Source organism: Schistocerca cancellata, chromosome 2, assembly GCF_023864275.1.
Source record: "Schistocerca cancellata isolate TAMUIC-IGC-003103 chromosome 2, iqSchCanc2.1, whole genome shotgun sequence".
NCBI lineage: Eukaryota > Metazoa > Arthropoda > Insecta > Orthoptera > Acrididae > Schistocerca > Schistocerca cancellata.
The window spans coordinates 33684880-33710645 of record NC_064627.1 but is presented as its reverse complement, the minus strand read 5'-3'; the positions used below and the strand labels follow the sequence as shown (position 1 = coordinate 33710645).

Below are 25766 nucleotides of genomic sequence, written 5' to 3'. Positions count from 1 at the left end.
ACATCTGCCCCAGGAAATGTCTTACAATTTAAAACCTGGTTCCTAAATCTCTGTCTTACCATTATATTATCTATCTGATACCTTTTAGTATCTCCAGGATTCTTCCAGGTATACAACCTTCTTTTATGATTCTTGAACCAAGTGTTGGCTATGATTAAGTTATGCTCTGTGCAAAATTCTACAAGGCGGCTTCCTCTTTCATTCCTTCCCCCCCAATCCATATTCACCTACTATGTTTCCTTCTCTCCCTTTTCCTACTGATGAATTCCAGTCACCCATGACTATTAAATTTTCGTCTCCCTTCACCACCTGAATAATTGCTTTTATCTCGTCATACATTTCATCTATTTCTTCATCATCTGGAGAGGTAGTTGGCATATAAACTTGTACTACTGTAGTAGGCATGGGCTTTGTGTCTATCTTGGCCACAATAATGCATTCACTATGCTGTTTGTAGTAGCTAACCCGCACTCCTATTTTTTTATTCATTATTAAACCTACTCCTGCATTACCCCTATTTGATTTTGTATTTATAACCCTGTAATCACCTGACCAAAAGTCTTGTTCCTCCTGCCACCGAACTTCACTAATTCCCACTATATCTAACTTTAACCTATCCATTTCCCTTTTTAAATTTTCTAACCTACCTGCCCGATTAAGGGATCTGACATTCCACGCTCCGATCCGTAGAACGCCAGTTTTCTTTCTCCTGATAACGACATCCTCCTGAGTAGTCCCCGGCCGGAGATCCGAATGGGGGACTATTTTACCACCGGAATATTTTACCCAAGAGGACGCCATCATCTATTAATCATACAGTAGAGCTGCATGTCCTCGGGAAAAATTACGGCCGTAGTTTCCCCTTGCTTTCAGCCGTTCGCAGTACCAGCACAGCAAGGCCGTTTTGGTTAACAGGGTGTTACAAGGCCAGATCAGTCACTCATCCAGACTGTTGCCCCTGCAACTACTGAAAAGGCTGCCGCCCCTCTTCAGGAACCACATGCTGGTCTGGCCTCTCAACAGATACCCCTCCATTGTGGTTGCACCTACGGTACGGCCACCTGTATCGCTGAGGCACGCAAGCCTCCCCACCAACGGCAAGGTCCATGGTTCATGGGGGGGAATATATGCATTATCAGTTTATTATAAAAATACCACAACGTACATATCATCAGAACAGAAATCAGTCTGTCCAATGTGGTGTCAATTCCTTCTATTCCCTCTCTGTTTTTCATTTCTCAAAGAGCATTATTACACAGTACAGAATACTGCCTTCTGATAAATTCAGGCATGGTCATTCGAGGGTTCCAGCAAGTATCGTCTGACTGCTCCAGTGTTCTCTCTAGGCTATGACAGGGTGTATACGTGGACGCGGAAAAAAAATTCATGGATTTTTCCCGTAATTCTCAGTTAAAATTACATTTCCTCCCGGGTGAAAATACACTTTTTCCGTGTTAAGTGAGAGTATACTTTTCCTCGGAACTGTAAAACTTATTAGTCTTTTGAATGGTTATGGTTTTATACATGGGCATAGAATTTCCCGGCAGTTTAGAAAACTCAACTCAGGAAACCAAACACGTTTTGGGAAGATGTCTGACGTGCAGCAACTTGTACACTGCATATTTTCATATTACAAAAATATAAATTCGCATTCCACCAAACACCGCATGTTACTTTCCGAAGCATTGAAATCGTGATTGCGATGCGCTTTTGTAAGCCAGTCATAGCTCACGTCACGTGATGTCGCCAGCCGATAACAGAGGATATTCAGAAAAAGGACGCGTGATGTAGTCGGCCAAAAGCAAGATCACTGTTAGGTAACGCGAACACACAAATAGGGAAAGTTAATGGTTTAAATTAATATACGTAATGTTGCCACAAGAAAAGAAAAGCTTTCACATATCATATTGCCCCTTTTTGCACGTGTTACACTTTAAGATACATCACACAAATGTGCCAGTAAAAATGTTTAAGAACGACATAAATGTTAGATCTTCTGGGCTCGAAATTTTTCTGAATCATCGTACTCAAAGAGTTGATTTTTAAACGAAGAGTTAAAAGCTCTGGGATTTATGAAATTCATCGTACATTCTCGCACATAGTTCATATTGCGTAAAAGAAAATTTACTTTGAAAGTAACAGTTTTCAAACCACCATTCCCAATATTTTCCCGCGACCTGTTAGAAATAGGTTTGTTTCAGCGCTTGCCAGAGGGCGCCTGATAACAAGCGTCTTACATAATGTCATAAAAGAAACAAGACAGAGGATACTCTAAGAGCACGGGTATTTCGTGAACTGTACTAAAATGCATCATTCGGCTTGAAAGTGCACATTCATATGTCCAGATACGGATGTAAATACTCTTGGGGTACCAGTACTGTATTATCTCATGTATGGTTCTTTACTATGGCATAATGCCATACGTTCTAGGAGACGAAAACATGCACCTGAAATGCAGCGTAAACAGTTGAAACCAGCCAATAGTGTGGAATTAAACATTCCGTTTCAAATAAATTGGTTGGTTCAGCGCAAAAGATTAATAAAAACCAAATTTCTTTAGCAAACCGACGAAAATAACTTCATTGTTCTGCAATGTGATTAATGCTCGACTGTCAGAATGGGGAAATAAAATAAAATCTGAAACTAATAACACATTTTAGCCTTCCGCAATTATGTAATTCACTTCAGAAATCACTCAGAAATCAGTTTTGTTTTCATTTGACGTAAGAGCAAAAAACGAAAAGGAAACAGCAAAATCACTAAATGTAAACATGGGTCACATGAGACTACACACTTTCCCATAACAACTTAAGATTGCTCTGTAGATCTGTACCGGATCTACGATATTTCTGAACCGGGGCAATACCAGATAGTGGTGCTCCCCCCCTCCCTTGAGCTTTTGAAGTAGGACACCAAAAATTTAAAAAAATCGACTTTTCAAAAAAAATGACCATTTTGTAGCGCACTTCTTTCTGAAGAGTCTGATACATAAAACAAACGTATTTGAGGAAATGTAAGAGGCCAGCCAGGGTGGACGAGCGGTTCTAGGCGCTACAGCCTGGAACCGTGCGACCGCTACGGTCGCAGGTTCGAATCCTGCCTCGGGCACGGATGTGTGTGCTGTCCTTAGATTAGTTAGGTTTAAGTCGTTCTAAGTTCTAGGGGACTGATGACCTAAGAAGTAAAGTCCCATAGTGCTCAGAGCCATTTGAACCATTTGAAATGTAAGACATATTCTTTGGTCTTAAATGTGCCAAAGTGCAGCTCCACGCCTATTCACACAGCATTCTATCGCACATCACTGTATTTCACTCTGTGGAACTCAAACATGTAACATTTAGTAATGTGTGCCATCACACTATATTCAGGACAGTGGAAATTAAAATTTCCTGTGGTGCCTTTCCTGCTCCCAATCAGCCGGTTCGACAACCTGCCCTGTTTAAAAAACTCACAATAAATATTGGATGGGATTATTTGTAACAGGGAGAACAGTAACTCTTCAGAAAATTTGCACTCTTTATTGCCTGTTAGCTAATAACTTTACGTTTTGTGGGACATAAAATTAAATATAGGATACAAAAACCAGTAAAGACAATAGACAAGCAAGACAGTAGACATTTCTTCAGTCCTTAAGTCCTTGCATTGTTTTTCTCACTAACCTTAGTACAGCTTTACATGGCGTGCTTTCCTTTTCAGTAAGAATCTATTAGCTCATCAAAGTTCGTCAAACATTTTGCTACATGAAAAAACCAAATCTATTAGCTCATCAAAGTTTGTTAAATGTTTTGCTACATGAAAAAACCAAATGTTGTCTAATACTGAAAATGCTATTAACATGAATAGAACCCAAGACTAGTGTGCTTTCTCGATCTGATTACGTGTATTTTGTCACGAAATCTTATTCTGCCTAATATTGCAGCAGTTGTAACGCACACCGAATAAACGACACTGTTTTGGCACAAATAGTCATTTTTATAACACGACAGAATATAATCATGAAGTACCAATATCAAATGCCTATTAGGTCTACTACAAGCAAAACGTTTCACATTAAGTAATAGTTTCACATTTCATTCGTACGCTCTAGCTTCTGAAGCAGTAGTACAAAATTTTTATATAAATTTGGAGTCGTCATATTCTTCCATAATTTGTGTGGTGTTCCCGTTTCTTCTCCTTCCTCGTTCTAACAAAAAATCTTGTCATCACTAATTCTGTAACTATTCCTGCCATGGTTAACACTTATTCTCTGATTAACTTGACTAACCCTGCCACAATCACCGTTTTAATTACGGTATCCCGCTTTTTTTCTCCAGTTAGGCATTATTAGGTGTTCGTACAATGCATTTTCCACGCTGCTCCCACAACAGAACTTTAGCGGCTGCTAGCCTGGGACTGTACAACTGGCCCTTGCCAGTGTAGCGTTCTAGCAAAAAAGCGGGAGAAGGTTCTAGTCATACGCGACTCAACTACGCATGTGCAAGAGCTCGCTCGCAACTGCTCAAATGAATCTACTGTAAGCAGTAGTAACATCAGGCTCATTGGAGGCAACTTGCTGTTATGAAGCATTGCATAGTCTTCCTAAAGCCGTTGACACATTTTGCTGTTGGCAGACGCTTTTGTGAGCACTGTGTTTTGTTGCTGTATATGGCGCATTTCCTTGGCAACTTAGTTTTATTTTCGTTTCTTTTTCTCTCTTTCAAGTTTTATTGCTGCAGTATTATTCTGCAGTAGCGAAATACAGTAATATCCACTGTTAGAGTATTGGTTCTTACCGGTCAATGTTACAAAAATTTAACTGAAAACTAAAACAATGAAAAATTCCCGGAATTCTAAAAAATCCTGGGTTTTTCCCAGTTTTCTCCTGGATGAAAATATTCCCAGGTTTTTCCCGGATCTCCCGGTTGTCACAGGTCGTATACACCCTGTATGAACAAGGCCACTTTGCTTTACAAATGTCACACGTTCCTTCACTGAAGTCAGAACAAAATAGTTGTGAGCAATTGGATGAGATATATGGAGTATTAAATACATTTCTTAGTATTCTGTTCAGAATGTGACAGGAACAAATCAGTGTAGAATATCTACAAAGAGCGGCAGTAATGTTGGCACCTTAGTCATAAAACGTACATCTTTGACAAGACTTTTCTCATGAATACCAAGGGGGATAAATCTTCCAACAATTCCTCTCTGATATTTTCAAGTGTTTTAGGCTCATCTGGAAAGGGGGTCATAAACAAGAAGTGTGATGTGAGGTCTCAGTTAACAAAATAAGAAACAGTACATGTAAGGTAACGATCTCTCCTTGTGAGACTGTCCACATATCTGATCGTTGAACATTCACCTTCATTCACATAAAAAATTACTTCAGGTATAATTTCCTAAGGTTTTTTGCTTCTTTTGTGATGTGTTGTGAGAGAGTAGTGGGATGCGGCCTAGAAGGTTCTGCGTATAATTTTTCCATAAGTCACTGCAATGTCTACTAATCTGAGCCGCGTTCTCGCTTCCCGAGCACGGGGTCCCGGGTTCGATTCCCGGCGGGGTCAGGGATTTTCACCTGCCTCGAGATGACTGGGTGTTTGTGTTGTTCTCATCATTTCATCATCATCCAGGAAAGTGGCGAAATTGGACTGAGCAAAGATTGGGTAATTGTACGGGCGCTGATAACCACGCAGTTGAGCGCCCCACAAACCAAACATCATCATCATCATCATAATCTGAGCCACACCCAAAAATCCTTCACTTCTAATAGCTTCTCGTGGACACACAACCACGCATTTGCCAGTAAATTTGCTCTGAGCACAACTGGGAAGGCATTTTTGGTCAACACATGCCACCTGTGTGTTAGACACACACAAATGGTGTGAAATATGCAAAGTGTCACATGACCCTTTACCATGCAAGTAAAGTGCATTGCACTCCACACAACAAAGACAGGCAGCACTGTTGCCATCACTATCTCCTACGGGCTTAAACACTGACCAAATTGAACTTTTGAGATCTGGGTCAGGCTCGATGATTCTGTACTCACCAGTCATTAGTTTTCGTTTTATTTTCTGTTTTCTTAATGTATTTTTCTTTCTTTTCGAACCACTTTCCGCACTCATCTTCAAAACGGTAAGAAAAACACAAAAGACTATTATACTATCATTTATTTGATCAGTAACAACACAAAGTATCTTTGCACAATGATCTCCTAGAATTCATGCCTCAATTTGTCTCCATCACAATATGTTTGCTACTAATTGTGTTGGAGCAGCTGTATTACAAAGCATCTTTTTTTACTAGTATGAAGATGTCACAATGTTGTACAACTGCCACCATCCCACTTCGAAAAATTAAAAAAGCTTAGACCACTTGCGTGGTAACAGCCAACACAGTTACTGTCATTAGGGAAGACAATAAAGTAGCCAATGTGAGAAAAAACAGCAACGAACTAAGAAGCAGTATGTTGCAAAATACAGAATGATAGTTTTTTCTATGAGTGATTCTGCAAGGATTAATGAAATGAAATGTCGTGTGGCTAGGGTCTCCCACGGGTAGACCAGTTGCCTGGTGCCAGTCTTTTAAAGTGATGACACTTCGGCGACTTGCATGTCAATGGGGATAAGATGACGATGAAGACAACACAACACCCAGTCCCTGAGCGGAGAAAGTCCCCGACCCAGATAGGAATTGAACCCGGGCCCCTTGGTGTGGCAATCCGCTGTGCTGACCACTCAGCTATGGAGACGGATGCAAAGATTAATAAGAGAGACATATCCCCTACATTAAGCTCAAGGTGACACTCCAAGATTTCTACATGTACATCTATACTCTGCAAACCAACGTGAGGTAAATGGCTGAGGATACGTCCCATTGCACCAGGAAGATAACCTGTCTAATAATCTAGATTGCATGTGAAATAATACGAATATATACATGGGGGAAAACAGCCTCAGAAAAAGATTAACTGGCTTATTTCAGTGCAAAACAGAGTGCACCAAAGTTGTATAAATTGAAACCTTAAAGTCTTTGGACCTTTCACATACATTTTGGAAGCATTTAAAATGCTTGAAAAAATGAGTCTCTTACTCATCTTTCAAAACTAAAATTAAGTTAAATAAGGCTGGTTTTTGGTTTTTATGAGCCTATTGTGTGATAATGTGGTAATAAAACATGTTTTACATAAGGCAAAAATTTGAATTGTTTATAAAACATGTTCAACCTCAAAATGGAAGCTCTCCTTTTCAGGGAATGTAGAACTATATGGTACTAATCAACAGAAAAACATCAAAATTGTATGGATTGACATTTTAAAAAATCCATAAATTATAAAGAAGTTCAGAACACTGTAGTAAAAGAACTTTGACAGGTAAGCCCAAATGGAGGATTTCTTTGTAATCATAAAGCAATTATCTTTTGAATTAAAAACCCCAACAAAAATACCTAGAATTGATACAGAGATACAGCATTTTACATTTTTTTCCAAAATTTTCATATTCAAAATGGTATGCACACGGTCATCTTTGGAGAGCTGTATCTCAGAGCAGAAATTTTTTATGGAGAATAAACAAAAAAAATGTGTGTTCCCTACGTAGTCCTTCATTTTAACATATGCTAAATTCAATAACATCCGAGTCTATGAAGGTAAGATTTTTTCCTGGCCTGCCGGAATTGATATGGACTATGCTATTTTATTCGTTTATTTGACCAATGACATAAAAGCAAAGAAAATTTTTAAAGAGAACTTAAAATTGTTTCACCTGGACAACTCATATTCCATTGATTTAAAAAAAATATTCAGTGTAGTAGCATGAGTAGGGCTAAATGTGTTCATTAATGTCAACACTAATCTTTTACATACGTCCTCTAAAGCAACTTTTTCCACATCATTTCAATATAGATTAGATTCAGTTTTCACTCAAATGATACATGTAACACATAACTGCAAAATTTGAGAAGGGAGTTATGGGTGAATGGATTGGACATGTTCAAAGGTATGTAGATATTTAGATATCAATATGGGCAACGCAGTATTTTTCAAACAACCAATATCATAGACTGTAGGCAGCCACTGTGCAGAAGTGAGTGAAGGGAAGGACTGTTTCCCTGCCTGATCTACAGGCATTCTGAGCTGCCTACAGTATGTAGACGTAGGTCAGATGTAAAATACGGTTGATGGAATGTAGTCAAATTAAATATGGTGATAATGAAAGAATTAGGTTAGGAAATGAAACTGAATAACTGATGGGAGAAGTAGAATTGATACAAAATGCAAACTAACACTAGCAAGGAAAGCATCTCTGAGAAATTTGTTACTATCAAAATATATTTAAATATTAGTAAATCTCTTCTGAATTTACTCATTTGGTACATAGCCTTGTGTGCGAGTGAAACATAAGTGATAAACAGTTCAAACAAGAAGAGAATATAAGCTTCTGAAATGCAGTGGTACAAAAGAATGCCTGAAGATTGGATACATAGATTTGGTAACTAATCCAGTAGGTGAAAGCAAGTTAATTGCTCGATGTTTCAACCCGCCACCCGATTCCCCTCTGACAGTTCTAAAGTCATTCAAATATAGACTACTGTCAGTAGCACATAAATATAGAGATCATGCTGTCTAGTTAGAAGAAACTTTGAACTCTTCTACTGTATTTCTTTCCCCCATTCCTGTTAATTGTTCCCTTGTGCTCTCCCTGAAACTCTGTACAACCTCTGGTGCTTTCAGTTTATCCAGGTCCCATCTCCTTAAATTCCCACCTGTTTGCAGTTTCTTCAGTTTTAATCTACAGTTCATAAGCAATAGATTGTGGTCAGAGTCCACACCTGCCCCTGGAAATGTCTTACAATTTAAAACCTGGTTCCTAAATCTCTGTCTTACCATTATATAATCTATCTGATACCTTTTAATATCTCCAGGGTTCTTCCATGTATACAACCTTCTTTCATGATTCTTAAACCAAGTGTTAGCTATGATTAAGTTATGCTCTGCGCAAAATTCTACCAGATGGCTTCCTCTTTCATTTCTCAGCCCCAATCCATATTCACCTACTATGTTTCCTACTCTCCCTTTTCCTACTGTTGAATTTCAGTCACCCATGACTATTAAATTTTCGTCTCCTTTCACTACCTGAATAATTTCTTTTATCTCATCATACATTTCATCAATTTCTTCGTCATCTGCAGAGCTAGGAGGCATATAAACTTGTACTAGGCATGGGGTTCGTGTCTATCTTGGCCACAATAATGCGTTCACTATGCTGTTTCTAGTAGCGTACCCACACTCCTATTTTTTTTTTTTTTATTCATTATTAAACCTACTCCTGCATTACCCCTATTTGATTTTGTATTTATAACCCTGTATTCACCTGACCAAAAGTCTTGTTCCTCCTGCCACCAAACTTCACTAATTCCCACTATATCTAACTTAACCTATCCATTTCCCTTTTTAAATTTTCTATCCTACCTGCCCGATTAAGGGATCTGACATTCCACGTTCCGATCCGTAGAACGCCAGTTTTCTGTCTCCTGATAATGACGTCCTCCTGAGTAGTCCCCGCCCGGAGATTTGAATGGGGGACTATTTTACCTCCAGAATATTTTACCCAAGAGAACGCCATCATCATTTAATACAGTTGTTCATGCAAAAAACACAGTTTTCTTAGTTTCACTCTGCAACATTAGAAAGTTTTCCCTTGCACTTCATTGATAGCCATACTATATACCAATCTTACTGGGAACTGAAGCCTCTTACAGCTGGATGGTAAGTTAATTAAAATGAATGGAATTTTTTGTGTGAATACTGACCTGTCTTTTCTTTTCTGGATAATATGATGATGTTAAAATTTTTTTTCATAAGGCCACTGGGAACATGGAGCAAATTTAGGAATGCTGTTTGGAAGTTCACAATTTCATCTTGGTTCTTCATTGTATCTTATTTTGTATCCACTACTTTGATTGTTAAACAAAGTCTTTCATCGCTAAAACTGTATGCTCACAAAAGAATACTTTGCTTATGTAGTTTCTTTCTATAAGTAGATACATTTTTTCCTCTACCTTTACTATGCTGTCTCTAACTCATCAGTTAAGATTATTTTTCTGAATTGCATATTGTTGTGATGTGTGCTGTTTTTTGGTTAAGACAATTTTCCTGCAGTCTATATCAATGTGCTATGCACTGTCTCCAAGTTATATTCTAGAACATTCAAGAATATTCTTCTCTTTCTCTCTCTCTCTTTCATTCATTTTGAGTCACCAATCTTGTGACTGGTTTTATGTGGCCCACCACAAATTCCTCTCCTGTGACAACCTTTTCATCCCAGAATAGCATTTGCAAACAGTGTCCTCCAGTATTTGCTGGATATGTCCCATGTTTTCCCCTATAGTTTTTACCTGCCACAGCTATCTCCAGTGCCATAGAAGTTATCCCCTGATATCTTTAACTGATGTCCTATCGTCTTGTCGGTATTTTCCATATATTCCTTTCCTCATCGATTCTGAAGAGAACCTCCTCATTCCTTACCTTATCAGTCCACCTGATTTTCAACATTCTTCTGTAGCACCATATCTCAAATGCTTTGATTTTCTTTTTTCCCAGTTTTCCCATGGTACATGTTTCATTGGCATATAATGCTGTGCTCCAAACATACATTCTCAGAAATTTCTTCCTCAAATTAAGACCTTTGTTTGATAGAAGCAGACTCTTTCAGAAATGCCCTTTTTGCCAGTGCCAGTCTCCTCTTATGTCCTCCTTGCTCTATCCATCACAGGTTATTTTTCTGCCTAGCTAGCAGAATTCCTTAACTTCATCTACATTGTGATTACCAAATATGAGATTAAATTTGTTGCTGTTCTAATTTCTGCTACTTCTCATTACTTTTGTCTTTCTTTGATTTTCTTTCAGTCTATATTCAGTACTCATTGGACCATTCATTAAATCAAGAGCTCCTGCAATACTTATTCACTTTCACTTAGGATAGCAATGTCATCAGTGAATCTCATCATTGATATCTTTTCACTTTTAATTTTAATCCGAGCCTTGAACCTTTCTTTTATTTCCACCATTGCTTCATTGACATATAGATTGAACAGCAGCGATGAAAGGCTACATCCCTGTCTTACGCCATTTTTAATCTGTGCACTTTGTTCTCGATCCTCCACTCTCATTGTTCTTTCTTGGTTCTTGTAGATATTGTATGTTACCTTTCTTTCCCTACAGTTTACCCCTATTTTTCTCAGGATTTCGAACATCTTGCACCATTTTACATTGTCAAGCACTTTCTCCAGATTGACAAATCCTATGAACATTCTTGATTTTTCTTTAGTCTTGTTTCCATTATCAGTCACTATATCAGAACTGCCTTTACCTGTCCTAAACCCAAACTGATCATCAGCTAACAGATCCTCAGTTTTATTTTCCAGTCTTCTGTATAATATTCTTGTCACCAAATTGGATGTGTGGGATGTTAAGTTGATTGTGTGACAGTCCTCACACTCGTTAACTCCTGCAATCTTTGATATGATGTAGACGATGTTTCTCCAAAAGTTTGATGGTATATCACCTGTCTCATACATTATACACCAATGTGAATAATTTTTTTGTTACCGTTTCCCCCACTGACTTTAAATATTCTGATGGAATATTATCCATCTCTTCTACCTTACTTGATTTTAAGTCTTCCAAAGCTCTCCTAAATTATAATTCTAATATTGGACCCCTTATTTATTCACTGTCAACTCCTGTCTCTTCTTCTATCATGTCATCAGACAAATCCTCCCCTTTGCAGAGGCATTCAGTGTAATCTTTCAACCTACCTTACTCTCCTCCGCATCGAACAGTGCAATTCCCATTGCACTCATAATTGTACTGCCCTTGCTTTTAATTTCATTGAAGGTTATCTTCATTTTTCTGTAAATCATTTCTTTTTTGATTTCTTCACATTTTTCATGTAGCCATGTTGCCGTAGCTGCCCTGCATTTCCTGTTTATTTCATTCCTAGGTGACTTGCATTTCTGAATTCCTAAATTTCGCTGAATATTTTTGTGTTTCCTTTTTTGTCGAACATCTGAAGTATTTCTTCTGTTACCCATGGTTTCTTCGCAATTACTTTCCTTGTACCTACATTTTTCTTTCCAACTTCAGTGATTTCTCTTTTTAGAGGTGTCCATTCCTCTTCAACTGAACTGCCTACTGAGCTATTCATTATCACAGTATCTATAGCCTCAGAGAACTTCAAGCATGTCACTTCATTCCTTGGTACTTCTTTATCCCACTTGTTTGCACATTGATTCTTCCTGTCTAGTCTCTTAAACTTAAGCCTACTCTTCATAATTAGCAAATTGTGATCTGAATCTCTATCTGCCCCTGAGCATGTCTTACAATCCAATATCTGAGTTCAGAATCTCTGAATGATCTTGATGTAAAGTCCATATTCTTCTGTAACCATTTATTCTCCTCCTTTCCCTATAACTGCATTCCAAACCCTCATGATTGTTAGATTTTCATCTCGCTTTATGTATGAAATACCCATTCAGAATCCTCATATATTTTTTCTATATCTTCATATTCTGCTTGCGATGTTGGCATGTATACGTGAACTATTGTCATAGGTGTTCATTTGCTGTCAATTCTGATGAGAAAAATGCTATCACTGAGCTGTTCACAGTAACTCACTCTCTGTCCTACCATCCTATTCATAATAAGTCCTCTTCTTGTTATGCTATTTTCTGCTGCTGCTGATATTACCCTACACTCATCTGACCAGAAATCCTTGTCTTCCTTCCATTTCACTTCACTAACACCCGCTATATCTGGACTGAGCCTTAGCATTTCCCCTTTCAGATTTTCTAGCTTCTCAACCACATTCAAACTCCTGAAATTCTATGCCCTGACTCCTGGAATGTTGTCCTTTCATTGGTTATTCAATCTTTTTCTCATGGTCAACTCCCTCTTGGCAGTCATCTCCTGGAAATCCAAAGGGGAGGGGGGGGGGGGGGGACTAGTTCAGAATCTTTTCCCAATGATGACACTTCTTCAATTACAGGCCACATTTCCTGTGGATACACATCATGTGTGTTTAATGCAGGGGTTTCTGTTGCCTTCTGAATCCTAATGCCATTCAGTCCTATTATCAGCTGTTTCCCACACTAAGGGCAAGAGAGTCTCCTAAACATCTGTCACCTCTTCTGCCCTCTTTCACAAGGAAATTGGTAGAATAAGGGCAACTTCTTATGCCAGATATCTTCGGCCACCACTGATGTGATTTTTGTTCAAAATTTAAGCAGCAGCAGGGTGTTATAATTAGTAATCAAAGACACTATTAAGACCACAGCTATATTCTAGAACATTCAAAAACATTAGTTAACATTTGTGATAATTCATAGAAGCTCAACTTGGACCCAAAAGTGTTATCGATACTCTAATACATGTATAAACATGTTTCAATATTATAATACAATTAAGGTATAAATAATCTCAAATTTGCACTCAAAGAAAAAGTTGAGGCTGTCTATGATAATGAGTGTTTTTTTAGCTAGAACTTGCAAACCCTACAAGATATTAGAATGAAGGATCCAACATACAACATAAACTACCACAAATTTACTTCCAGAATTCCCTGTTTCTGAAGCATTTATACTCTTGGAAGTGGGATGAAAATTTTGTTGCTCCACCATGCAGCTTTATAGTAAAATTACATGCAGAACTCAGAAGACTAAGGGGTGGCAGACTTCACTTACATCCTTTTGAAAAGAAGCCATTATCTTCTGTTGCTTACACATTGACCACACTAGCATTACATGTAGAATTATCCTGTGACAAGCGGATGCAAGTGTACGGAACAAACACTGGTAGCAGTTACTTCTGTAAAATATCTGGGAGTATGCGTGCGGAACGATTTGAAGTGGAATGATCATATAAAATTAATTGTTGGTAAGGCGGGTACCAGGTTGAGATTCATTGGGAGAGTCCTTAGAAAATGTAGTCCATCAACAAAGGAGGTGGCTTACAAAACACTCGTTCGACCTATACTTGAGTATTGCTCATCAGTGTGGGATCCGTACCAGATCGGGTTGACGGAGGAGATAGAGAAGATCCAAAGAAGAGCGGCGCGTTTCGTCACAGGGTTATTTGGTAACCGTGATAGCGTTACGGAGATGTTTAACAAACTCAAGTGGCAGACTCTGCAAGAGAGGCGCTCTGCATCGCGGTGTAGCTTGCTCGCCAGGTTTCGAGAGGGTGCATTTCTGGATGAGGTATCGAATATATTGCTTCCCCCTACTTATACCTCCCGAGGAGATCACGAATGTAAAATTAGAGAGATTAGAGCGCGCACAGAGGCTTTCAGACAGTCGTTCTTCCCGCGAACCATACGCGACTGGAACAGGAAAGGGAGATAATGACAGTGGCACGTAAAGTGCCCTCCGCCACACACCGTTGGGTGGCTTGCGGAGTATAAATGTAGATGTAGATGTAGATGTTGTGTGGAGCATCCCTGATTGTGTCTCGAATTGTCAGAGAGTGCTCACTCTTGCCAATTCACTCTTGTCAATTCTTAATGAGATGTCCTTGCCTCTCTGCTCTTACTATTGAGGTACAAAGTCACATGCCAACAGGACAAAGAGTGCACTACTACAAATTGTGCTGGGTGAAATGCACGTTTTGACTATACATACCTTCTTCAAGTCTTTCCAATGAGATGAAGTTCTTGTAACCTAACTGCAAATGACACATTATTCAGTATTTGTAGCACACTAAGTACAGTATACCATACATTTTATACTTGCATGCACTTTGAGATGAGTGGTCAGCCAATCATATTCCTCTGATTTATTATTTTAATCTTTGTGACTATTTTACTTTAGTTACTTAGAGAAATTTTCTACAAAGACTATGTCAACAGCATTTCCTTTTGTGTAACCATGCACGAGTGGATGAAATTGACAGTAGTACACAGTGAATACATAAAATGGAAATATTATTGAAGTAATGTCTTCAGATTTGCTTTTTTTGGCATCTTTGCACTTGGTATACTTCAGCTATTTAATTTTTAATACCTACAAAAGATGTTCATTTTATGAATGTAGCTCATACTTTAATACTGAAGTGTCACAATTATTATGAATTGAGTTTCTCTATTAATCATTTGGCATAAATAAATGAAATAGACTTAATCAGTATACTTAGCCTACAGTATTAACATTTCTTGAAATGAATTTTTTGACAAAAACATTATTACAAAGTTATATTATTAGGTATATGAAGGAATTCTTCTAATGAGTACACTGTGCTTCTAAACCAGGAAACTGTGCAGCTCTTCCTTAAGCAGTTTGACAGGCATACATTGGCTGTAATTTGAGAATTTTTTAGACACATTGATTGCAGTGTAAACACACAATTATTAGTATCTGATCATTTATTTCATGATAAGACTAGAGCTGTCTACATGTGCTATATTCAATAAATATTTGTTTGTTGCAGGTGACAGACAAAATTCCAGTGTACACTTCCCAGTATCAAAATTCCAGTGCTGCTTCTTCTAAATCAAAATTCCAGTGAATTGTTACATGCAGGAGTTTGCTGCAATAAGCAGAAGAAGTCATGTGAGTACCTCCATAGATTCACATTTCATTAAAGTGTTTGTACCTTCAGTACTCACCAGTACAGCTTTGATTGCTATGCAAATATTCTTTTGAAAACTTGTAAACATAAGAACATAACTTATACTACATAAGGAAAACTGAGATTTTACACTTTTTTTTATATAATCACACCAGACACAAACAAGATTTTTAACATATTTTCATTACTTTTGGGTCACACTGAAGTCCCAATTGCTGACCATCAGACCATAAAGCCTGTTCTGCAGTGTATGGCTTGTGTGTTGTCATCGCACTGACATTCTGTTGAAGCTGCCTTTCTCCATCAGTAGAATGAGTCCACGCATCTGCCCTCATTTATTCTATTGAGGCTTGTCTATATTTTCCAATGTAAGTTGAGGTCCACAGGTTTTTTTTTTTTTTTTGTGAGACTGGGAAAGTCATAGGCACATGTCAGTGAGGACTCTTCCCACTATTTTTACCATGCTCCAGGTCTGTTAAAGCTGTCAGCAACTAGTTTCCTGGCTTTTAAGTATGGAGGGACTATGGAATGCAGTCTGTCAATTTCCACACCTTTAGACAAGAGAGACTACTTTGTGTTTTAGTATATTTCCTTACAACATCAAAGTTCCATTGTATTTGTGGTGCACGAACATGGTTAAGCATAGGAAACTGTTAGATACATGTAGGCAGAGAAACTGTTAGATACATGTAGGCATTATCATTACAATTACATTCTATGCTGACATTCTTTATGTGGGCACTATTGAGCCATACTGGTGTACTATATTCACAGTAGAGTACACACGACTAAGAGCTGTAATTCAGAAAATAGCGGCAAATAATTCCCAATTTTAACAATGTTTGATAGTCCGCATAATTGTTTCATCTCCTGATAAAGGCTGTGCAGAAATTACAGCAGAGTTGGTATATGGTATGGCCGTTTTCACAGGTGGTCATGACTCTGATGGGATATGATAATCCTGTGACAGTACTATTGTAGGTTGTGCTGGATGGATGAATTTGACAGGGCTCACATCTTGGTCTTCCACATGGGTATGGCCCTTTTTTCAAGAGATTGGAAGTGAGAGTGAGATAGGGATGGACCAGGATGTTGTGTTGGTTGGGTGGATCAGAGAATACTAATTAGGATTGGGAGTAGGAAACCCTGGTGGAAGACATGGTTCAGTTGCTCCACTCCAGACACTCCACTGTTGTTGCATGTATTGTACAGCTATCTGTTTGATTGAGGCATGCAAGCCATCCCTCCTCGGCAAGGTATTGGTTCGTGAAGGGCCTGCACACTTGTACAGACCATAAATTTAGAAAAAATATTTCCGCCAGAAGTAAAACAAAAATTAACCCAGTCTTCAGTCCTGCCACTACTGAGGTGTAGTTGAACATGGTAGAAGCAGTGAAAACTCCAGACAAGTTGAACCAGCCGTGGATACTTGTGTAAAATACATGTATAACATTCAGATGTTTCATCACATCAGTCCTTCCCATGTTCAGTTTGCACATCACATAAATAGTGTAATTCCATAACTGCAATACCATACTGGATACATCCAGCATCTTACCTGTACCTACACATTACACTCAATTGCCTCCATGCGAGTCCTGATCCTCTTATCTTGACCTCGAGGTCCTTATGCCAAATGTCCATTTGCAACAGTAGGATTGTTCTGTAGTCTGTTGCAAATGCCGGTTCTCTAGACTTTCTCAAAACAACCTCTTCTTCCCCCCTGGGTTTTCCAATTTCATTCACTGTGTGTATCTGTAACACTTGTGTGTTGATCTGACCTACTGGTAAAAAATCCAGCAAAACATCTCTGAATTGCTTTGATGTCTTCCTTTAATTTGACATGGTGGGGATCCCAAAACACTCAAACTGTACTCAAGAATGGGTTGTACTGGCATTCTATACATAATATCCTTTAAAGATTAATTAAACTTTCTAGAATTCTCACAATAAACCAACATTGACAATTTTTCTTCCCCACTACAGACCTTACATGCCCATTCCACCTCATATTGCTTCTCAGTGTTACATCCTGATATTTAATTGTCGTAACGGTGTCAAGAATCACACCATTAGTACTGTATTCAAGCACACCAGGATGGTTTTTCCTAGTCATTTGCACTAACTTAAATTTTTCTACATTTAGAGCAAGCTGCTATTCATAACCCTAAATAGAAGTTCTATCATCTTGTATCCTTGTACAGTGACTCAGTGATTACATTTTCCCATACACAGCAGTGTCAACCGTCACAGACTGCTGCACTCCTTATATGTCAGTTTGTTTATGTATGACGGACATCCAGAAAACAACGAATATCTTTGCGTATAGGGCATGCATGCATTTTGTAACAGTTGCTCATTAATTTTTTGTGTTCAGTGTGACGTGAACAGTTTCTGCATACAGTTGTAAGTCACACCTTGACAAGTGTTAACTATGGAGATAGGCATGAGTACAACTGAGCTGACAGCAAATCTCATCAACTGTCTGGTGCAAGGTGTTACTGGTTTTCTGCAGGTAGAAAATGTTAGAACCTTTGACATTCATTGCAGACTTATGACCATTTATGGCAACTGTGTAATGAATGCAGTCAGTGTCCATTAGTGGTGCATAATATTTCAGAGTACGAGAACAGATGTTAAAGATAAAGAGTGATCAGAGCGATCCTTCATCATCAAAGATACACTGAAACAAAAGATGGATTGTGTCATTCAAAAGAACTGATGATTCACAATTAGTGACATGCATGAAAAGTGTCACGAAATGTCTTGTTCAATTGTGCATGAAATTGTCACTCAGCACTTAGGGCACCACAAAATCTGTGCATGGTGCGTGCCATGCTACTTAACAGTTGAGAAAAAGTTGTGATAATTGGTACTGCATTAGCATTCCTGGGTCATTAAAAAAGGGATGCCAAATGATTCATTGGCAGATTGTTTCTGGTGATGGAACCTGGGGTTTTCATAACATCTCCCCCCCCCCCATCTCCACCCCTCCTTCCGCCCCATGAAGTAACAGTCTGTGGAGTCACATCATGCTCAGTTGCCAAACAAACTGTGTCAACACAAAAACTGATGGCTCTGTATTCTGAGACAGTGAAGAGGTTATAATAATTGACAAGACACCTTCTCCAAATTTCATGAGTCATTAGAAATGGGCTGATTAGGAGTACACTTTATGTCCTAAGTTTTCTCTGGTTTGATAGGTGGCAGTCTTATGGGGGACATGGAAGGTGCCTCCTTGAAGAATGCCTCGTGCAGCATTCAGGCGTCCCCTGGAAACGGCGTATTGCCGGCTGAACCCTTCCAAGTCAAGAATACCACCACCATGTGATGTGTGTCTTCTTATTACTCTTCTGTAAGTATCTCTCATTACTTAACTAGTAGTCATGACACTTAACAGTGAGAACACATCCATCACTAGGAATGAACGTGCCAATAGTATTTTTGGATGGCGTGATATTGCTGATTTGTTGTGCTGTCTAAGCACTTTGTGCCAAAATGGAGGGTGTGAAGCCTGAAATTGCCATTTTACACAGCAGTTGTTAAGCCGTAGTATTGTCTTGAGAGGTTTAGTGGAATCATGGAAATCACTTCTAGAAGTGATTGAGAATTCACTACTGAATAAAAACTCTACAATCCAGACTTCAGAAAGATGGGGGGGGGGGCAAGTGTCACCTTTTGCCACCCTCCTTTTGCAGATCCCTAAGGTTCGTTCAATAATTTGTCATAATACTTGGGCTCTGGTACATAAATTGCAGTTAACAAACTGGCAAATTAAACAAACTTTAATTACCCCAGTGTTCAGAGTAAATTTACACACATAATTAGTTTTAATTATTAGATGAAACAGCTACTCAACAGTTTAAGCAGGAGTTCACTGGAATTATTCATACTATCTGTTTTTCTGCTAAAATAAGTATATAGAAAAATCACAACAGAAATTTCTTTAATTATCATAGCTAAAAAAATATTATTTTGGACACAGCAATGCCTTCAGAATTCACAGTGCCATCAACATAAACATAATAATTATGAATATGTAACCATATCACTCCAACTGATGGTGAGTGTAAACCTAAAATGTGTCTTGGCATAAATAGAATTGAAAGTAGTAGATGGCCACTGTGGTTTTTTAAGTAATTAATCCAAAGCCTTGGCTTACATAGGTTTGAGACACAGACCATAATGGCTATGGGGGCCTTTACGCTTATTTTCAGAATCAAAATCTTATGTAAGCCCATGATCAAAGACAATATGTTTCCAGTCCATTATACCTTTTCACAGAACTATCAATCTTCACAAACTGAGCAGTTGTTAATGTGCAACCAGTATATGAATACTGATAATGTTGGATCTAAATTATCTTCTTAAAAACTCATATGAGCATCAGATGGTCTATGCAAAAATATGTTCATAGGAGGATAGGAAAATTAGTTACACAATCAGATTAGTTTCTATACACAGCTACTTCCATTATATGTAGAAGTTTCCCCAATTTTGTAACTTAGTGTCTTAGTATTTTACCATTCCAAGCTTTTCCTTTTTAAGTGGATTAACTGATTATGACTTGCTAATAGTCAAAACCATTAATGATACCATTTGTGTGACATGAGGGTAAGAAAATAATTTTGTTTACAAGACAGCCACTTTTCCTCTGAGGCCATGTGCCTGGAATGTGTTAAAATTTTTTATGTACAAGTTGTACAGCTGTTTCCTTCTGTAAGAAACCCATAAAGTTATTGAACAATAGAATCATACATTATTAATGATTACCTGCTCACATGTATTACATATTTCCACAGACAAGTGGATATTGCTAAGTTCAGTTCAACTATTTCGGAATTTATAGGATCTATGATGAAAATTAAATTGTATTTAGTGCAGTCTTAAGATCACACAAAATAAATCTATTTTATATTCCATTATAATGTACAATGTACTAATATGCATATGTGATTTTTCACAGGGATGGTGGGCCTCTCATCGTGCTACATGTTGTTCTTGAGTTTTGAAGCTCACTGTATCTGTGGCATTTCTGGATCCAAGATCAGTGTAAACTTCATCAGTTATCTTTCTGTGAAGACAATTGTGCTACATTTTTGTGGGTGGTTGAGTGCTTTCATTACAATAAACTTCATTAAAATCCTACTAACAGTTAAAAAGATTTCTTTTACTTATGTAATGATAGTATTTTGTAATTGTTTATGAGCAGACATAAAGCAGGTACATATAAGTCGATTTTGTCTGTGTGAAGGGAGTGGGATTGTACATGACCATGCTTAACCAAATGGAAACAAAAAATAAGACAGCATTTATCATCTGTCATTTTACTGAGCTGTGACATCTTAAGCTAGGTCACACTCACTTGAACTATGTTGTCACACTTGTGCAAGACAGTATTTGTGACCAGTATTAAATTATAAGCATTTTCATGATGAAAAAAATTATTTGTAGTACATTCCACAATGGACATGTCTGGAAATCAACATACCTCAGTTGAATATACAACTGACTCACTGATGGATGTGTTATTTGATAAGAAGCACAAAAATTTCAAAATGAATGACTAAGAAAACAACAAAGAGCATCTTGATATTTGCTGAGAGAGCATGTTTTACTGTATGGTTTGCCTGGGTAAAACTAGACACACATTATGTCTATCGGATTAAAACTTCTGGTTCACAGCGATACAAAGTCTATGAAGGGACAGAGTAGTTACTGTCTCCATGGCTGGTCACTCTTTTTCCTGTGCAGTGGCAGGTAGTGGTGATCCCTGGATGGGAGAGGGAAGCAAAGCACTGGCAGAGGGGGCAACACATTTACAGTGCATCTTTAATCAGGAACAGTGAACCTGGGACCATTGGGATGGGGACAGATGATGCACAATCACAGCAGAAGACTGTAGACAATGCAGCAGTTACAGACACTGCAAGACCTATTTACATTGCATCATTAACCAGGTACAGTGAGGCTATGTAAATTGTACTAGATGTGACACTTTTACATCACATGTAATACTCACTATGTCAAATCATTCTAAATAAGTGAATGTGAGAACAACTTACTAGCAATTTATAGCTATCAAAGGTCATGGAAATATCTAACCATTATTACTGCCTCTGTATCTTGCCTGCCACAAATTATCACACTTCAACTACAATGATGATGATCCTCTGTAGTCATACAAGATTAGTGTACCTGTGCACTTCAGGATTGTCATGCTGTTAGTGAAAGACATTTCTGCATAATACAGAAACTACTAATTCTTTTTCCTTTCCTTTTTAGTTCTTTATCATGAGAAAACATATCTCTCATTGATAAGATGAAGAACATAAATAGTTAAAAAATACACTATTTGAGTAAATTTCCTGACCCATTCACTCTCACTAACTCATTATTGCTAAGGATAGAAACTTGAAATCTTTGTGAAAATATGTAGCCATTAAGTCAGTTTTGAAGCTAGATCTACAAGAATTGGTATTGGCTTTTTGGTTAGAAATAAAAAAATATATGCTTCAGTGTTTTGGAAGTTCAACCCATATGTAGATGAAACAGAGGATAAAACGTTTTATGAAACTGTTCCACAATGAAAGCATTTTTAAAGCTAAATCTATGAAAATTTGAACTTTTCTTCACTAGAAACAAAAAAAAGGTGTTTCACTGTTTTTGGAAATTCATCCCTTAAGGACATGGAAGCATTTTTGAAGCTAAAACCATGTAAATTTTATTTCACTTCTTTGTTAGAAATAAAAAAATACCATTACACTTGTTTTGAAATTCAACCCCTAAGGGGGGGAGGGGGGGTGAAACAGGGAGTAAAATGTTTTATGAAATTATTTCATTGTGAAAATATTTTTAAAGTTAAATATTTGAAAATTGGTACTTGGCTTCTCAGAAACAAAAAAAATATGTGTCTCATTGTTTTCAGAAATTCATCACCAAAGTGAGTGAAATAGGACCAGACAGGTTCACTAACTCACTATCACTCAGCCAAAACCGCTGAGCACATAAACTTGAATTTAAGGACAGATTGTTCAAAATTCCTCTCCAACAGGGGTGAAAGAAAGTATAAAAAGCATTTTGAAAATATGTTGCTATAAAGGCAACTTTGAAACTAGAACTACGAAAATTGATATCTGGTTGGCCATATAGTGTTGAATAGAAGGCTATATGGCAAGCTGGATAGAGGGATGGCAGAGGAGCATTTCTGATTTAGAAGAGGAAAAGGAACAAGAGGTGCTATTGTCCTGTTTATAGATTAGAAAAAGGACTTTTGCAGAGTTCAGTGGAACAAGCTGATGGATATTTGAAGAGGAAAGGAGTGGATTGAAAATAGAGACAACTGATACAGAATCTATATTTACACCAGAAATTAAGGATAAGGATTGGAAACGGAATTTCTGAAGGAATCAGCATCGGACGAGGTGTTAGACAAGGTTGTCGCCTTTCCCCACTGTTTAATGCATACCTTGAAGATATTATTGCAAAAGGCTTGGATGGGAAAGAGAATAGAATGTATAAGATTTGCTGATGACGTAATATTAGTGGCAAAAAGTGAGCGGACAGTGAATAACATGCTGAAAGATCTGAATGAAGCTTGTGTGGAATATGGGATACAAATAAACACAGCAAAAACAAAGAGTATGGTCATCAGTACAAGATGCAGACTGTCCAATATTAAAATTAGACAATCTACCATTAGCCAAGTAAGTGCATTTAAATATCTTGGAAGCACAGTAACTGAAGACTTAAGATGTCACCAGGAGGTGAAAACTTGAATTGCCATATTGAAGGAGGCATTCAACAGAAAGAGGAGACACTTACGTGGCAAATTAGATAGAGGTCTAAGGGAAAGACTTGGAAAATGTTTTGTCTGGAGTGTGGCACCATAGGGGGCAGAAAAATGGATGCTGAGACGAGAGGATGAAAAAAGGTTAGTAGCATTTGAGATGTGGATGTGAACGAGAATGGAGAGAGTAAGCTGGATGGAAAGAGTGAGCAATGAAAGGATACTGGAAAGGGTTGATGAGAGAAGATGTCTGCTGAAGGCTGTAAGAGAAAGGAAAAAGAACTGGAACATTCATTGAGAAGGGAGTGCTTGCTAGCAGATGCTTTGCAAGGATTGGTTTGTGAGAGGAGACTGTGAGGAAGAAGGAGATACAAGATGATAGGTGACATAAAGGAAAGAGGAAATTATGCAGAGCTGAAGACAATGGCAGAAGACTGGACAGTCTGGAGAACTACCATGTGAAAACCTGCCTTTTGGCTGATACAGAATCTATATTTACACCAGAAATTAAGGATAAGGATTGGAAACGGAATTTCTGAAGGAATCAGCATCGGACGAGGTGTTAGACAAGAACATGATGATTTCCTAGTCAGAAGTAAAGAAATACATGTTTCAGCATTTTTGGAAATTCAACTGCTAACGGGGAATAATAGTGGATAAAAGTTTTTGAAAATAAATCATTATTAAAGAATTGTTAAAAAAATTTACAGCTACATCAATGAAAATTGGTATATGACTTCTCATTTAGAAATAAAAAAAGTGTTTAAGTGTTTTTGAAAATTCAACTCCCTATGGGAGTGAAATAGGGGATAAAAATTTGTAATGAAATTATTTCATTATGAAAGCATTTTAAGAGCTAAATCTATGGAAATTCATGTTTTGCTTCTCCATCATAAATTGAAAAATTGTGCTCCACTGTATTTGGAAATTCAGCCTTGTTTAGGACGAAATTGGGGATGAAAATTTTTAAGAATTTTTTTTTATATATTGAAATAAAAATAAGCTAAATGTATGAACATTGGTATTTCACTTTTTACTTATACAGAGGAGTTCAGAAAAATAAAATGTAGACACACTTTGATAGTTGTACTGTTGCTCCCGAGTGGACTTGGGTTTCAAAAAAATGTAAACTAAATATTATGATAAATTTTATAAATAAATGACAAGTACGCCAAAGAAGAGGAGAGAGAACTACAATGGACATGTTATTCCATGGACTGTTGCACTTATATGCATGAACTACCTTTCGTTGGTTTTTCACTTATCTGCTTGGATTCAGACCTAAGAGGACATTCTTGTGTAACGCTCATCTTGCTGTACCACCTGATAATGTAAGTTGTACTTAAAACCTGAAAAACATAATGGTTATTTTGTCAAAATAATTTGTGTATGTGGTCAATCAGTTGGTAGCCAGATACCTGGATTGTCTTAAGTAGATATGGGCCTTAACAAAGAATTTTCAATGTTAGGCACCATCTTAGAAAAATCTTTTAACATTTTTCTTTTAGCTCATCTACGAGATGTGCTGTCAGTTAGGGCAATTAACTTTATTTCAGATCCTATGAGACTGGAGGCAGCTAGTAATAATTTAACAATTTTAGTTACAGATTTTCTTTATATAACAAGATAACATCCCAGGCAGAAAAAGTCTGGTCACAGGACTCAGGTTCCATTACAGAATTTCATTTGTATATGCTACTCTTGTTATCTTATATTGGGGAATCGAGACGAAACCATGATGTTAAGTTACGTACAGCAGTAGTGTACATCAAACAGACTTGGTAAATATTCTCTGGTTCAATAAGCACACGACTTCTCATGAGCCTAGAGTAATATCTGTAGTGATGGGTAAATAACAAAAGGACAATTATCGATGATTACGTAACTACCCTGAGAACTGAGCTAGTTTACTGAGTGCTTATATATGTCGGGCTAAATTAAACAACATATAAATCTGTTAATAATATTCCTAAATTAGTTATTTCTCTTTTATGCTGAGTCATTGCAATAATGTGTGTTTCTTTTTTATATAAGTCATGGCTCATATTCATTCTATTACATTACATTGATAGCAAAGAAAAAGATTCACAAATAATTTTTATTTTATTACATTACATAGTCAATATTAGTTGAAGAAAATGGCAGATCATTCACAATTAGTGCATGGGGGGAGGTTATTTTATATGTTCAAAATGACCTCCATTAGCAGCTCAACTGTTGACTGAACTACAGCTGTCAGTGTTGCCTGTATTATAGCCACACAGGATGCCTCGATTTTTGGTCTGGCAGACAGCAGTAATAACTTCAAAAATAAATTGAAATCATATCTCCTTGACAACTCCTTCTATACCATAGATGAATTCTTGAAAAGGAATA

General features: G+C 37.5%; 1 long non-coding RNA gene across 1 annotated transcript; it reads left to right on the top strand.

The window, feature by feature from the left end:
• Positions 1-15515: 15515 nt before the first annotated feature.
• On the top strand, positions 15516-20977 carry LOC126161316 (uncharacterized). The gene is made up of 3 exons (XR_007534894.1): positions 15516-15582; positions 18805-18956; positions 20568-20977. It is a non-coding gene; the product is annotated as an uncharacterized LOC126161316 (long non-coding RNA).
• The last annotated feature ends 4789 nt before the right edge of the window (positions 20978-25766 follow it).